Source organism: Triturus cristatus, chromosome 11 (assembly GCF_964204655.1).
Source record: "Triturus cristatus chromosome 11, aTriCri1.1, whole genome shotgun sequence".
NCBI classification, from domain to species: domain Eukaryota; kingdom Metazoa; phylum Chordata; class Amphibia; order Caudata; family Salamandridae; genus Triturus; species Triturus cristatus.
Window position 1 is genome coordinate 1,064,102,651 of NC_140594.1, and position 15,897 is coordinate 1,064,118,547.

Sequence of the window (15,897 nt, forward strand, 5' to 3'; positions counted from 1 at the left end):
AGGCAAACCAACAACCGTTAGAAACTAGTAAAACGGATGTAGACTGGCTGGTTAGGATAACCAGAGTTGTCCGATTTAAAATAAGTGAAGAGGAATGGTCGACATGTTTCAGCTTATCATTGCGGATTCGCTAAGCATTCATCAGGACCGATAGAGTTTCCACGGTTTGTGCACGCTAAGGCGCACCCTAACCTGTGGAACTGTGTTAGTGGTAAAACTTACGGTTCTACCAATGTGGCCTCATGGGATTTCCTAGGCCACTGGACTTAGAAAACGGTATATGTTTTACTTCATGGGTTCGGGAGGGGGGATCAATTTGCTAATAGTATTTCTATGCTCGCACACTCCCGCGGGGAACCTCACGCTGTCCTCCTATGTAGGGGCCGAGGAGGACAGCGTGAGGTTCCCCGCGGGAGTGTGCGAGCATAGAAATACTATTAGCACATTGAGCTTTCACATCTGAACCCCCGCGCCATTTTACTTCGTTGAGGTCAGTGGCGTGCTCAAAAAGTTGTGATTATTTGTGGATTCATAATTTGAAATCATATGGAATAAAACTAAAAGGTTTATAATGCTTGAGCACAGTTCTGTTCTGTCTGAACCACATTAAAATTATTTTCAAACCAGTTTGCATATGTCTTGAGCCTTCAGGGATTGAAATTTAGGACCCCTCACCCCAAACCCGTTTTGGATGATTTCTTTTCAACGGCAACCTAATTTCCTTGTTCACATTGAACTTTCCGATTCGAATTGCATGTATCTGTAATCACTCTTTTATTTTCAATTGCTTTCCATATCTTGTGTTTCAATTAATTTCCAGACGTTGGTGTCTTTTTCCATAAAGTTCTTTTTTTTTTAAATATCCAATTCCATCACACTTAAAACAGACCCAGCCAACACGTTTCATCGCTTATAGGGACTTCATCAGGGCAATTTGATTTATCCTCCTTCTCAAAATTCTTTTCCATTCATTCACCGTTTAAATGTCTAAGCTCTGTTCGAGCAGCCTTTCGGCGTGTGTGTCCTAGTCCTATCCGTGCGAAATTTCACTCAACGTGTAGATAAAACACCTTTCCTGAACACAGTTATTAGCTTTTGACCACGAATTTTAGGAATCTCTGAACCCTTTCCTGCACTCAAACACGGAATTCAGCAATAATGTAATATTGTTCAGATTCTTTCTAGCATGTGTTGATGTTCAGGCTTTTTTTAGGGTGGTTATCTGTACAACCACAATATTCTACAGGGAAAAAAATCAACATATAAACTTGCCTGTTGGAGTCCTCTTACCTGTCAAATAGTAGCTGAAGAACAAAGTTTACCTGAGACAAATGTCATTATTACCTATTCAGTAGGCCCATAAATCCTGACTGGATTAATAGTTTTAACTATTTGTACGCTTGATATCGCGAGAGCAGGTTTGTCGTGGGTTGTGTCTCATCTGCGGGTGCACAGAGCCTTCCATGATTTTTGCCTTTATTTATAAAGGTATCTGCGGCTGTGTCACCTCAGCAGAGCAGGCCTACTTCCGCGAGACACACATTAGTGTCTCGTTAAAGAGTTTGTGTTACAAAACATGCAGCAGGTTTGGGGGATTTAATAGGCTTTTGGCACCAGATAACTCGATTCTGCCTGAAGGGGCTACAGTTAAACAGCTGGGGGCGCCCTTGATGGAAGTCTCCATCTGCCTACGAGTCCCACAAGGTACTGGTTTGTGTGCAGACAGGCCAGGCTGACTTTCCTCAGGATGTTCACCAGAGCTCGATTTATCCCTCACTTCCAAATCTGGAAACGCACAGAAAGCACAAAAAAAAACAAGCCCAACGAGAAACAAAAGACAAAGAAATTAAGTAAAATGCATTTTGAGGGGGCCCCCCGTCTAGAAAAAATAATCATTTATTGTTGCTCAATCAATGGCCATTCCAGAATGTTGCTTTGTCTGATGATGTCATCTTGGGCGTTTGGGATCCCTTTTGGCATCATTCATGGAATGACACCTTTAATGACGTAATCATTCAATCAGTCAATCAATAAAGTAATCAACATACATGCAAGTAGTTTTGAGACTCTACGACAGTAACAGCGACATGAGAATATTAGTGGAAATTTTTGTGAATTGTGTGCAGAGTGCTTGAAATTTTCCACTTGTAAATTGCATTATGTGAGCACATGCCTGAAGGCATACAAGCCATTATGTGAAATCGGCAGCATCCTGATCTCCGTACCTAATTAAAAAAAGATTTGTGTGGGCCCAATATGTGTCAGGCGCTGAGCTTGGGTGCCTACCCGATCTACAGCTGGGGCCGGGACTACGACACCCACAACACCCGGCTACAGGAAGGCGGGGCCTAAGGCTCAAATATCGGAGACGCGAGCCAGAAGGCGCGCGTTATTCTGCCATTTGGAATCTGAAAGCGACGGAGGACTATGCATTGCCGGAGACCGTTCGCTAATCCGCCAGGAGTTGGAGATTCCCGCATCATCGAGTTTCCGAGTGAAGCGCTGAGGTAAGCATCTCGACTCCAACGCCGGAACACTATCAAAGGTCCGCAAGGGAGTCGACTGGGTGTCGTTTGGCGTCCCGGACCCTGCGTTCATAATTCCTGACAGGAGGGAGATTACTGCCGGATACTGCGGTAGCGCCGCTGCGTCTTCCCGGAATTCAGAGTTTTCGTCCGTTCCGAAACGGAGGAGCGCCACCCGCCTGCCTCAGTAAGAGGCAAAACACTCGCTGCCTGTTCAGGATTGATAACACTTTCAGTTCGCCTGGTACTAAAAGAAGGGGAACTGTCCCTAGCGAGACTTGGTTTACATTGGCTGCTTTATTTCTGGAGGCCTGGGTCTACCTACGAGGTTTCTTACTGACTCATAGTCGGTTTTAGGGCTAGCATGGAACTAATGCTAGTAAGGCTAATCATTACGAGCAAGACAACTCATGGATTATAAAACCCCGAAAAGTGCTGTAAGACACAGCAGAGTTTGGTTATAATTTGGGAACAGGGACAGGGAGGAAATGTATGAATGTTCAATGGCTGCTTGAGGTTTCGGTGCTTTGGAGGTCCTTCTTGACGTTAAAAGCATCGTTACAAGAATTCGATGCTGTGTGAGGTGGAGTGCATTTAGAGACACACGTATTGAGGTGTAGTTAGTGAGACCTAAAGAGAATAGCCATGATGTTTGGTCTGTTATGCTTTGTGTAATCTTTTGTTACAGGTATCCTCTTCCCCGCTGTTCCCTTCCTAATTCCTTTCCCTCACCTGATAGCCCTAGCACTCTGTGTTGGTTTAAATCCAGAGTCGGGGACGTCTGGGGGTGGAACCCTTTGTGCTTCGGTCAAGACCAACGGAGTCGCAGTGGAACGTGACAATATGTACCTCAGCAGGCTACTCCCACATATGTGACCAATCAGAATATTCTGGTTCACCCGGGGCTGCAAAAGCGACCTAGGCACGCTGGTATTGATATTATTTTTAATATACATTGAAATATTAAATATGCTGCTTGGGTTCTCTATTTAAAAATAGATGGATAGCGCCACCATGTTGTAGAATGTCCAAAATGTTCCAGGGTTTAAAAAACAAGTGCAGGTGGCAAGCTCCGCCAAACACCGGCACAAATCCAGCACTTGCTGAACTCCTACATTAATGGATCTTCTTCGTATTAGAAAACAGAGTAGATATTAGTAAAGAAACGAGAGCAGTGGAAGTGCATTAATAGATTATAAGACACTAGGAGTGGGACTGGTGGGTGGGGGTGGTTTAGAGGCATGGTTAAAAGAGCAAAACGTTCATGTAACCTTCACCTGCGGGTAAGTGCACACAGAATACTTGATCCAACTAAAAACTAAACTGATAGTTTAACCTATTTGTGTTTGATTTACGAAGTGCACATTGTTGACATCCAAATTTCCACAAAAAGTGAGAAGCTTGTACATTTGCGTTGCTAGGAGTGTGCTATCTATATAGGATTCGAGTCGGGGCATAGAAGTTCGAGAAATATCCCTGCTATAGGTGCATTAATCCCTTAATTTATGTTATTATGATTACAACCCTTCACCGATATGTAACACCCAAACCTCTGGAGTAAATACAAAAATATTAATATATATATTGAAGAATTAACCCACAGAGCTTTCTGACTGGGATCAGAATGTAAAGCCTGCAGGACTCTGCAGCAGGTGCATTGCCCACTGAGTTTGCAACTGGCATTAGAAGCTATGACCAGAATATGATGTATGAGTCTTTGCAGCCAGTCTATGAACCCACCAGACTACCTCAGTACGATTGCTGCAATAAACCTTCAGACTACATATATAACAAAACAGACGATGTCCCCTGTTCTCCTGCAGTTGTCTTTCTATTTTCATTGTTTTCTCCTTTCTTTCCTCCCATCTCTACAAACAAACAAGTACAGTCTTGGCAGCAAAAGTGTAAACCTCTCTCACACACATAACAGGCACAGTGCAGACAGTAGCAGTGCAAGCTTGGCTTACTCAACCAGTGTGAGCAGCCAGCTTCAGTCAGAAGTCATCCATGTGCCTCATGTCATTGACAGAGAGACAGGCCAAATGTGCTAAAGTAGAATTTAGCAGGCAGAAGCTGGGTTCCATCTTCACTGGATAGGATGGCAGTATTGATTCCATGCCCATTCAGTGTAATGCCTCGCTGCTGACACTCTTTAATATGTGTCAATAATGAAAGTATTTTGTGTGTACTTTTTTTGCTTTTTTGGGGGAGTTGGTGTGACGTTTCTAAATTTCACATACACCATTAAGAAATAGCCCAACCCTTCTTTACTAACATAAGGAGTCACCAGAGTACTCTCTCCTCAACAAACCCACAGAGGACTCCCCCCGATGAATAAATCCATCCCTCAAATGGATACAAACAGCGACCAACATAACTAAACCACTTAAGTGTTTGTTGCTGTGATCTCGTGGGCAACCTGTAGCCCACAGGTTTTAAATAGGAGCCGAGTCAGCTCAACCCTTTATCCGTCTTAGGTCGATGAAATAGGTAACCTTCAGCTTGGGTAATGGTAAAACATGTTTCTGTTGTGAACTTCGGAACATTAATTAACATATGCTCCGAAACAATATGTACATGTAGTTAAATAATCTTCTACACTGTTATTACCATGTATCTCGTTGATATGCACACAATTCACAAACCAAATCATTTTCTTGTCACATTATAACCCCCTTCTTGTTTTGTAAGTATCTTTAAATATAAGTCGGATTACATACAAAAAACCTCACCTACACTTACATGTACTTCTAAGTCTACTTACAACATTGTGAGTAATATTAATTAAATATTATTATCTCTTTTATTTGTAATGCGATGTGTAAACATTTTCATTTTACCACCTCATTTTGGACCCAGTCGTATATAAACCAGTCTTGACCCTGCTCCAATGGGAACAGGCCAGACCAAACTGTCAGGCCAGGTCGCATGGCATGATGGGCAAAATAACAATAGACTGGGATGTGGCCCGAGTGATTACCGGTGGCTGACATGAATTTAAGTTTTCCAATCATCACTTTTGTGCAGACTTAAGTGAATCGCCCTAAGTGGGACAGGTGTGCCCCGATGTGCGTACCATGCACACGGTGTCACTGGAACCACGCTATACCTGGCTGATGAGCTCAAATCGGGTGAAACGGTCCTGGATTGTTTGTGTTCTGCTTCAGGGAGGACTTGGCTTGGCAGATCGGGCTGGACTGTTCCTGTTGGAGCAGGGTCAAGACGGATTTGCATCTGGATGGGTCCAAACGGATGTGGGATGGTGAGCAAAATAAAGATGGACTGGGATGCGGCCCAAGTTATTTCCAGTGGCTGAGATTCAATCAAGCGTTAGATCCATCACGTTTTTGTATACTTTAGTATGTCACCCTAAGTGGTACGCGCACGCCCAGATGTTGGTCTCATGCACACTGTGTCATTGAAACCAAGCTATACCTGGCAGATGAGCATAACCAGGGTGAAACTGGTCCTCAGTTGCTTGCGTTCCAGTTCAGTGACAACCTGGCCTGGCAGATCAGACTGCATTGTTCCCAATGGAACAGGATCAAGACTGATTTGCATATGGCTTAGTCTAAACTGAGGTGGCATGGTGTGCAAAATAAATATGGACCGGGATGTGACCCTAGTTATTACCAGTGGCTGAGAATAATTCAAGCCTTCCATCCATCACTTTTTTCGTATTCTTTAGTGTGTCACCCTAAGAGAGACAGGTATTACCAGACCAGGACTAGCGCATAATGTGTCACTGGAACCAACCTATACCTGGCTGATGAGCCCTAACAAAGGTGAAACTAGTCATGGGTTGCTTGTGTTCTGGTTTAGGGAGGACCCGCCCTGGCAGTTTGGACTGGACTGTTCCCATTGGAGCAGGGTCAAGACTGATTTACATATGGCTAGGTCCAATCTGAGGTGAGATGGTGTGCAAAATAACGATGCGCTGAGATGTGGCCCGAGTGGTTATCAGTGGCTGAGATTAATTCAAGCATTCCACCCATCACTTTTTTTATGCTATAGTGTGTCGCCCTAAGTGGGATAGGTGTGCCCTGATGTGGGTCTTATGCACACTGTGTCATTGGAACCAAGCTATTCCTGGATGATGAACCCTAACTATGGCAAACCCCATGGATTGCTTGTGCTCTGGTTCAGGGAGGTCCTGCCCGGGTGGCAGTTGCGGCTGGACTGATCTATCGGAGCAGGGTCAAGACAGGTTTGCATATGGCTGGCTCCAAATTGAGGTAGCATGGTGTGCAAAAAAACGATGGACTGGGATGCACCGAGTGATTACCAGTGTCTGAGATTAATTCAAGCATTCCACACATCACTTGTTTATATACTTTATTGTGTCATACCCTCTCCATCAGTCAAGAGGTCCCCACAGAAACAGGGCATCGAGCTGCAGTCCTTGCTACCCTTCCTCTTCCTGCAAGTGCCCACGCAGAAAATCCTTGACCTAGACACTAGAGAACCCTCACATATTGCTACCCTAAAATCCAGATTATGTTACCATGGCTTCTTTCCAGGAGGACACAGGGCATATGATTAATGTTCAGCTGGTTCTCTCTCCAGATGCCGAAGAAATGACTGCTGAGTAAAGGGCAATGCGTGAGGAGCAAAATGACCAGCTCCTGACCTGCTGGACTGCAGTCATACCGCTTTGCCTAATGGTCCACGCCTCCCCGCTCGTTCTTGCTGTGCCCCCAGTACTTCTGGCAATGAAATTACCAGACCTACCCAGTATGTCTAAGCACTCAGAGGGGGTTGAGTCTAGCCCTGGAAATTCAAATGTCTGCAGAAGAAACGTCACAGGCGGAATTGCTTGTGTTCATAAAATCTAAGCTGGTGGATGGCCAACACAGAGCAGCATCTGTGACACATCATCGGAGATGGGGGACTGTCGTGTAGTATGTTTTTCCATGTTCCCCATTAATTATGCAAATAGACTTGTTCCCACCCTCATGTTCCCAATGTGTATTTTTCCATTGTACACCATCATCTTAGTTGACTTTTCCTTCATGTCCTCTGGCACTATTCTGGCTTTGTCCCTTCCCAAAGACTATCCCTGTTCAAATATGCAAATTCATAAAAAATATTTTCTAGAAGAATTTTTATAAACCAAAGGATATTTTCAGATCTACTTTGGAACTCTTTCCTGAGTGTGTCGGCACACAAGCTGATGCATGTAAGTATGTTGCAGTAAGGAAAAATGCCAACCCAATATTGTTCTCATTTGCCCTTGTTATATGATTAGGCACACACGAAACAACATGCTACATGATGGTAGGTTCAACTCATCTTTGCTTACAAAGGCGTGTGATATGGCCGGTATCATCTGGCTTGCATTCAGCCCCATCAGCACACGTAGATGCACCAGGTGCAACCGGGGCTTGTAAATGGGTGTCTCCAAGCGCTAAACATCCATGGTTCCCCTCCTCATTGCACAGAGGGGAATAAAGTATGAGCCACTCCAATCGGTTCCTCATAAACGCTTTATCAGCAAAGGAAGCCAACACATTTCGACCCTACTTAGGTCTTGCTCACATACCTGAGTGATGACTGTATAGTGAGAGGTCTCAATCAATGTTTTGTAACTTCTGGGGTTATATCTTTTCTCCAATTTTAGTTGTGTTAGTAACTTGTTGACACCCAAGGCAAGAGATGCTGAGGGCCTCAAAGTGAAGCCTGTTGCTCCTGTGACGCTTCCCCCCTGTGGATGGATGATACAGAGGGTTCTGTAGAATAGGAAGCTATCGCCTTCCTAGACGAAGATGGCCAATGGGCTACTTACAATAAAATCATGTCGTCGACTTGCCACAGTCAATGTCCCTCCCATTGCTGGAGGGAGCAGATACCCTGGGGGGTATTCTAGTGAACAAGGGTGAGCTGGATTTATTTTAATGAGCAACTTTAAACTGAATATTTATCATGCTCGACCCTGTGTACATTCGTTCTGTAGCTGTCCTGTGGAAAGAGGACCTTTCGACAGAGGAAACTAGACCTACAACTCGAAACGGTGCACTGAAATGTGAAGATTTTGACCTGAAAAATGTTATGGTTATTTATAAAGGTGCTTTTTTTAATCAATGACATTCCCTGAAAAGTTGGGCAATACTACTGCAAGAGAGCAGAAACACAAGGATTGCTTTCCTTATTTTAAGCACATTTTATCTAAAATAATTTACAATGGAAAAGCCTTCTGGGGCTTACACCTTTCTTTCAGTAGATAACAAAAAAAGAAAGTTGACTGTACTACTACTTTCCTCATGTTCATGTTTGCAAATGAACTCCTCATTTCTGCTGCATGAAGTTACTTTACAAATGCACAATTAAAATGTATGTTTGCTATAACCTTTAATAAATGAAACAGATGTACTTCTTTTGTGTAATTTCAGTTATTCACCCTTTTAAAAACCTTGTCTTGGATATTTTAAGTTCTTCATTTCTAAAGTGTATTATGGTTCGCTTTTGGCTTTTGAGCCTCCATGTCTCTGAGGAAAGCCTTACTGCTTGAGCCATACTACCAAGGGGTTGCCAGGGATACTTCTCGGAAAGGAACTCTTTGCTTCTGCTCCATGAAGTTGTCTTTACCAATACAAAATTGATGTTTATGTTTGCTTTTGATCAATACATCAGTTATACTTCATTTTTGTGGCATTTTACATATTTTTTATTTATTTTATTTATTTATACATTTCATGATTAGTATTTCGGTTGTAAGACTTTTAACCTCATTAGGTACTTTCAGCATTATCATTGGGAAACATTTATCACAGCTGATATTCTCAAGGGACAACAAGTAAGCAGTATAAGGTACTCAACAAAGCGGTCAAAACAGTGAGTCTTCATGTATCCTGATAAGTTTTCCATTTCGCACGCTCATCAAATAATGAAAGAAGAGACAATAAGCTAACATGCATCTAGAACAACAACTTAACAGTCGTAGGAGAAAGGCAAAAAGAACTTGCTTAGTGATGGACGCCACGCCTATCAACAGCCCTATCGTACACTATAGCGCCATATGTGGCATTTTACCAGTGGCGGCTCAGCAGGTAAAGAGGAGGAGCGTCACCCCAGCGCAATCACCAAAGGAAGTACCTTCTCGTGGCTCGTCGGAGCATTGTCTATTTGAAGGTGCCCTACACCGCTCGCGTGAGCTCATGGAGCGATAACGATAAAATTCTAATGTTCTTAAGATATACAAGTGGTATATTTTTCTACAAAGGACAGTGTTTGTGACTGTCAGGCGTATGTACATTTATTCTATCACCCATTGAGGTGTAACAGGGATCGTTTTTTTGGTCCTGAGGAAGAAAGCCAAGGGGATGGTTTCTGAAACATGTCGACCTTGTAGGAGGTGACTCATTATAGTACCCAATCTACACCTCCCCGCTTTTACTATTTTCAGCCAGGGAAGAAAATAAAGTATTTTCGTTCCACTGGCCAGAGAATTTTTAACCATCTCACATTTTCTTTTCACGCTCCCACGCACTACACATACTCACCAATCACTGAATAAAGTGCTCCTGCGTCTACGTAAGTCGTAGCACGCCCCGTCCCGTAAAGGGGCGGGAAGACCACAATGATGAAGCATGACACTGAATCAGGTTTCAGTGTGTGAGGGGTATTTTAAACATTTTTGACACATTGCCCTTCCCACAAATTGAGAGAAGGAGCTCTGATCCTTTTGCACCATTTTTCACGTATGACTAAACACTTCAAATTAAAATAAAAATAGCAGCACACAGATGGGTGCATATATATTCACATAAAATACATGGTAGAATCCCTATCTTGGATAACTTACTGGTTACTACAGAGAAAGAAGAGAGAAGAACGCAGGACAGAAAAAGAGAGAGTGTGTGTTTGTGTGTGTGCGCGCATTTGCACATGTATGCACGCACATTATTCACAAAGGTAACTTACGCGTGTTTGCAATTTACATGTGTAATTTACTATTAAATTTTTGAGTAACTTTACTACTTTTGACTATTCACAAAACCCGAATGTAAAGTTACCCAAAAAGGGTAGACTTACACATCTCGTACCCCTTTAAAAGGAGGTTGATCCAAATGTGTGAGTTACTACTGCCAAACAAAAAAAAACAGTAGTAAGTCCAGCACCACACAAGGCCAACCACTTGGACTGCAACACTGTCTTATAGTAAATAATAAAGGTAGGGACTTAAAATAAAATCTCACCGCAAATAACGGTATATTAAATTATCGCTGGTTCGCAGATTCCTTAGGCACACACAAGGCTCCATCGCTCCTCCCCTTGCGCTGCTACTGGAAAACAGGCTTAGGCTGCCGTACACGAACAAGGAGTGGGACATAGTGTTGGAGAGCCCCAGTCGCATTCCACACAATGCTCACTTCCTCCTCATTCAAGACTATGCCCTCCATAGAGCTAATCTCACACTACACAAGGTTAATCAGTATTTTCAATACACCGACGCTGCCTGTTCTAGATGCAGCCTCGTTGACGCTGGCATCATCCATATGCTATGGGTTTGCCCATCCTTCCACTCCTATTTGCATGAGGTTACAACGCGCTTGGCACAGTGTATGGAGTACCCAATACTGCATACTTGGGAAGTCTGTGTATTGAGTTTGCGTCGAAATGACAAAAACACAGAGCCACAGGCTAGTTCCTCGACCTAGGTCATTTATGAGCCAAGAGTCTAATCACATGGAAGTGCAAATCCCCCACTCCCCCCACACACATGGCATGGGAGCGCTCAATGATAACCTGGGCCCAGGCGAAAAGCATCGCATTGCACAGGGAAGACACACTAGGGTTACATAAATACCCCTAAGATAACAGCTGGGATGCTATACTTGCAGACTTCCAAGCAGCCGCTCCAGCACCAGATGATTCACAGCGACCTCCCTGCCTGGGATCCCCATATCTCGGTGAACAGGCTGTTTTCCACACAGGTTTACACAACCGCCCTTGTCTACATCATGGCATTCGCATGCACATTTACTTCGACCATCATATCACGCTTTGGGTGTCAGTCAAACACTTCACATGCACACAGATTGGGTGCAGTTTAGTTTAATGTTCATTAGTTTACCAAAGCTGACATTTAGATTGTATTTTCACATGCCGGCCTCTGTATTGTGAAAACAACCAGACGATGCCTGCAGTAAGACTGATCCATGCAGAGATGGCGTGTGCGCCACCGTTGTTCAGCAACTGCTGAGGCCTCAAATGGCGCATTCTTCATGGATAATCAATTAATAACTCATGTTTTACACCTTTCGGTTGTTATACATATTAAATAACTGTTTAATGACACTAACATGCTTTTCAAATTCTGTAATGCAAGCAATATGTACCACAGAGAATGCAAAATGGTAATAAACAGATTTAACCCCCAAAAAATGTAATTATTTAAAATAGTTAAAAATATAAATAAATATAATGTAGTGTTTAAAATATATACATTTTTTATTTTAAAAACAAATGTAACTTTACATTTTAATACAATACTCTCAAATTTCTTTTAATTAATTTTATACCTTACTTTTAATAATTGTTAAACAATAAGATTCCTTTTAACTTTAGGCGTGAATATATATAATTTAAACTGCACTAAAATACTTTTAATTTCATTTAATATATTTAAATGGATTAGAGTCAAATTTTAAATAGTCCCAATACTTTATGATGTGGAGATCATCTTCCTATGGTAAAGTACTGGGAACTTTTCCTTATGGAGATCTTTGACATGGCAAAATGCAGTTTGTGAATAGAGCAGATTGTCTCTACCAGGAGAAATGGAGGCTGCTGAGGGCACACAAGCCACTCATCACCCACTATCCCCAGCAGGCAGACAATTCAAACGGGATTTCCATTCTGACAGTGCGCAACTTTCCCGAGAGGTATCTTGATTTGAACTTACGCTATAATTTTTGGCACCACTGAGCATTTGATAATAATGTTTTGAGAAAGTTCATGAACGCTGTTGAAAACTACCTCAAGTCCATGATGATTGGCACTAAAACGTCCAGCAGGATATCAAGATGGCATATGTTCACTTCCAAACAGCTCTCCTGGGATTTATACATGCTTTGGATCAGCAATCAGATCCTCTTTTGGATCAGCAATCAGATCCTCCTTTGAATCAGCAATCAGATCTTCCTTTGAATCAGCAATCAATTCCTCCTTTGAATCAGCAATCAGATCTTCCTTTGAATCAGCAATCAGTTCCTCCCTTGAATCAGCAATCAGATCTTCCTTTGAATCTGCAATCAGATCTTCCTTTATATCAGCCTTCAGATCCTCCTTTGGATCGGCAATCAGATCCTCCTTTGAATCAGCAATCAGATCTTCCTTTGATCAGCAATCAATCCCTCCTTTGAATCAGCAATCAGATCCTCCTTTGAATCAGCAATCAGATCTTCCTTTGAATCAGCAATCCGATCTTCCTTTGAATCCGCAATCAGTTCCTCCTTTGAATTATCAATCAGATCTTCCTTTGAATCAGCAATCAATTCCTCCTTTGAATCAGCAATCTGATCTTCCTTTGAATCAGCAATCAGTTCCTCCCTTGAATCAGCAATCAGATCTTCCTTTGAACCTCCAATCAGATCTTCCTTTGAATCAGCATTCAGATCCTCCTTTGGATCAGCAATCAGATCCTCCTTTGAATCAGCAATCAGATCTACCTTTGAATCAGCAATCAATTCCTCCTTTGAATCAGCAACCAGATCCTCCTTTGAATCAGCAATCAGATCTTCCTTTGAATCAGCAATCCTATCTTCCTTTGAATCACCAACCTGATCCCAAGAAAGACTTTAAAGAGACTGTCGAACAACATCTGATACCAGAGGATTCAGAAAAACTGTGTCAGTGGAACACAGTAGCAGGTTAGTTGTCTCTCCCTCTGTTATGCACTGGCACTGTGTGTGGCAGATGTCAATAACGTAAACTGAAAATTATTGAAATTTTACAACTATGTTGGTGATATCGAACTGTTCGCTTCATAGAGATCGAAAAAGACTTAAGAGGCTCCAAAAATTCCCCATAGCACATCATTGGGAAGAATTATTTGAGCAGTTGTTTGAACATATTAAAAACTATAACAAACGGCTCTGACCTTTCGCAACTCCTATTGCTAGCCCCAGTGTCTCATTTGGAAGCTTTAAACACTGCTATGATATGCTGTTGTTCTATACCACAGGTACTCACAAACATTTTCTCAGGGGCCAAAATGTGTGGTCTGGGGTGTTATCACTTTGGCACAAATCTTATCTATGCTCCTAATGTACATTATGCTGACAAATGTAACTTGAAATACCTCCTTCTAACATAGTTTTGATGAAAAATAGATTCCTGAAGTCACAAAGGTTGTATTTTCCTTTTTTTACACACAGTAAAACTATTTAAACTCCAGGATGGGTGATTGACTCAATTTCGCCAACCTAAAGGCTTCAGGGCAGTCCTTTGCTGCTTTAGGGCCTCTCTGAGTGTTCAGGGTGCCTTACCACAGATGTACACTGCAAGATATTGGGTTTTTAGTTGAAGAGCTTGGAAGCCACATTCAGGCAACAACCATAATCGTCGTCAGGGTGAACGAAAAAAGTAATTAAATAACCAGTGCTGAACCCTCTAGTAGCTTGGCGCAAAGCCGTAAGGATGAACTTAGAGGCAAAGTGTAAGGTATTTATGCAGCACGCAAACAATATGTAGTATCCTCAGGTCATGTTAAGATCCCTTTCATCCTGTACCTAGCTGCTCAGCCAGTGTGAGTATTCCGTGTAGAATGTTAGTGTGAGTGGAATGCTTGGGTGCCTGGTGTGTGTGGGTCTGTCGGAAGATGGACTGAGCAGCTAGGCGGCTGCTCCTGGTGGGGCTCTGTATCTACTCTATTTAAGGACTTAATAAACTACATAAAACCATCTCGCTTACGTCTACCTCATCACCTGAACACGCGGGCCAGCTCACTACACAATAATAAAAAGAAAACACAACACAAGAAAAGTAAAATCCCAAACCAATTTAGAAAAATAGAGTAAACTCTAATAATTAAAGTAATGATACCAGAAAAACTAAAAAATAAAATCAGTAGAACCAGAGATATTCAATGTAAAAGTTTTAAGTAAAAATATCACCTAAGAGCACAAAGCACCACTTGTGGTCATTTGGTAGACAGGGGGAACGTCACAAATTCAGAGTGCAATACCTGGACCAGGTAAGTCCCGCTGAAGAGTTACCTTCTAAGCCCAATGCAAAGTGTTCCGTTCTCAGTGAGGTGGCCACGATGAGCAGGTCAAGCGTCACGGATGATCGTTGTCGTAGTGCAAAGAGCAGGCCCGGTACCACAGACGGTCATCGCTTTAACACAAAGATCCTGTCAGTCATCATGGATGCTCGTTGCTAAAGCTTCGCACTGTTGGTCATAATGGGCTGTCATTGCTGTAGTGCGCTGTGCAGATCTTGCATTGCCGGTTGTCGCTGGTGGTCACTGTTGATGTAAAGAACTGGTTTTGCTGGAGCCTCGCATTGGCGGTCATTTCAGGCCTCGGAGTCTTGGTGCAAACGAGACTGTTCACGGTCATGAGGAGCCCAAACTTCAGGCTTTTCACCTTTGCTTGTAGGTGAAGGTCTCACTGTAGAATAGGACACTTTACTCCATACGCATTTACAACACGTGCCATTACCCTGCGTTTTTTACTCAGCAAAAACTTCTTCAACGTAGGGCTTTACATCGCAATCCATTACAACGCATTGTCCATTACAACGCAATTTACTATTCTAACTCTACCGGGGCGTTGTAATGGGTAGTGCGTTTTAATGGTTTGCTGTGTAAAGCCCTGAGCTGTAAAAGTTTTTACGGAGTAAAAAATGCTGGGTAATGACATGCTTTGTAATGTACGCGTTGTAAAGGATGTTTCCCCTCACCGACGCCAGTCAAGGGTCCATCCAGGACCTAGGGAGGCACCGCTTGAGGATCAGGACTGACTCCAGCAGATGCCAGCTACAGAGCTCAGGCAAGTCCAGTTGCAGCCGGTCTGAAGCTTGTTATGTCCCTTTAGCTCACATAAGAGGTCAGCCAACTGACCCTTGGGGTCAATCTGGGTAGCCTGGGATGAATGCAAGCAGTCAAGTCTTCCTTCTCAAACAGCAATACAGCCCCTCAAGCATCAGAGCAGTGACTCCCACAGGTCCAGGAGTGCTCTGTCAGTGGGTCTAGAGGCCTAATATTTATACCTGGTGCCAGCCTGAGTGTGGGGGGATCTCACTCTTCTACACACACATCTGGTTCTGTACAGGTCTTCCCTTTCCCCTGTCAAGGCTGCAGACTTTCTCAAGGTGACAAAAGGTAGGCAGGCCCGGTGTCAGATTCCTCTGTGTATGTGTGTGTGTA

General features: G+C 42.9%; 1 protein-coding gene across 1 annotated transcript in view; it reads left to right on the top strand.

The window, feature by feature from the left end:
• Window positions 1-2,403: 2,403 nt before the first annotated feature.
• Window positions 2,404-15,897, top strand: part of LOC146785986 (uncharacterized) — a 42,816-nt gene continuing 29,322 nt past the window's right edge. Inside the window, exon 1 of the mRNA XM_085635388.1 lies at window positions 2,404-2,507. The gene's annotated coding sequence lies outside the window, so the exon portion shown is untranslated. The remainder of the gene's footprint in view (window positions 2,508-15,897) is intronic.